We start from the raw sequence: 523 nt of genomic DNA, 5'->3' as shown, positions 1-523 counted from the left end.
TATATATATAATATTATCAAACGCCGCTCGTGGGTAGATCAAATTTTGAAAAGATTTTGTCACAACAAGGATCCATGTTAATTAACTCTTTCCTCTGTTCTTATTAATTTTCGTAAATTACATTATCGCTGTAAATATCAAATAATCTACGTTGTAATTCAACTTCGTCATGGCTGCCTGAGCCTCGTTTGAGATTGAAATTCTTTCAGAACCGAAGAAGAATCTTCTTAAATAAGTAAACTTTATCTACAAAAATTCTTTTAAAAGATTAAAAACAATGGACTAGAGTATTGCGGAGACGTCAATGTCATCGCTTCTTTCGATTAACTTTCATTCCTTTTCACGAGGGTTACGCTCCCCTAAGTCCACCTTGCATGTTGCTAGGGATACGGACAATGAGATAGTTCTTCGTACTGCTAAATTTTAACGCTTGTCTGTTTTTATGAAAACGTTCGAATTAGAATGTTTAGGAACAAGATCTAATGCATAAAATGAGATAGAGTTATTAATCTCTCTCTCTCTC

At 33.7% G+C, this 523-nt stretch overlaps 1 protein-coding gene across 1 annotated transcript in view; it reads left to right on the top strand.

Annotated features, from left to right (window-relative positions):
* Positions 1 to 523, top strand: part of LOC108687656 (potassium voltage-gated channel subfamily H member 8) — a 34,099-nt gene that overhangs the window by 4,233 nt on the left and 29,343 nt on the right. The gene's annotated exons all lie outside the window — the stretch shown is intronic.

This window comes from Atta colombica, unplaced genomic scaffold (genome assembly GCF_001594045.1).
Source record: "Atta colombica isolate Treedump-2 unplaced genomic scaffold, Acol1.0 scaffold210, whole genome shotgun sequence".
Classification (NCBI taxonomy): Eukaryota; Metazoa; Arthropoda; class Insecta; order Hymenoptera; family Formicidae; genus Atta; species Atta colombica.
Note: the sequence above shows the minus strand (reverse complement) of the source record. Positions and strands in the feature narration are given on the sequence as shown.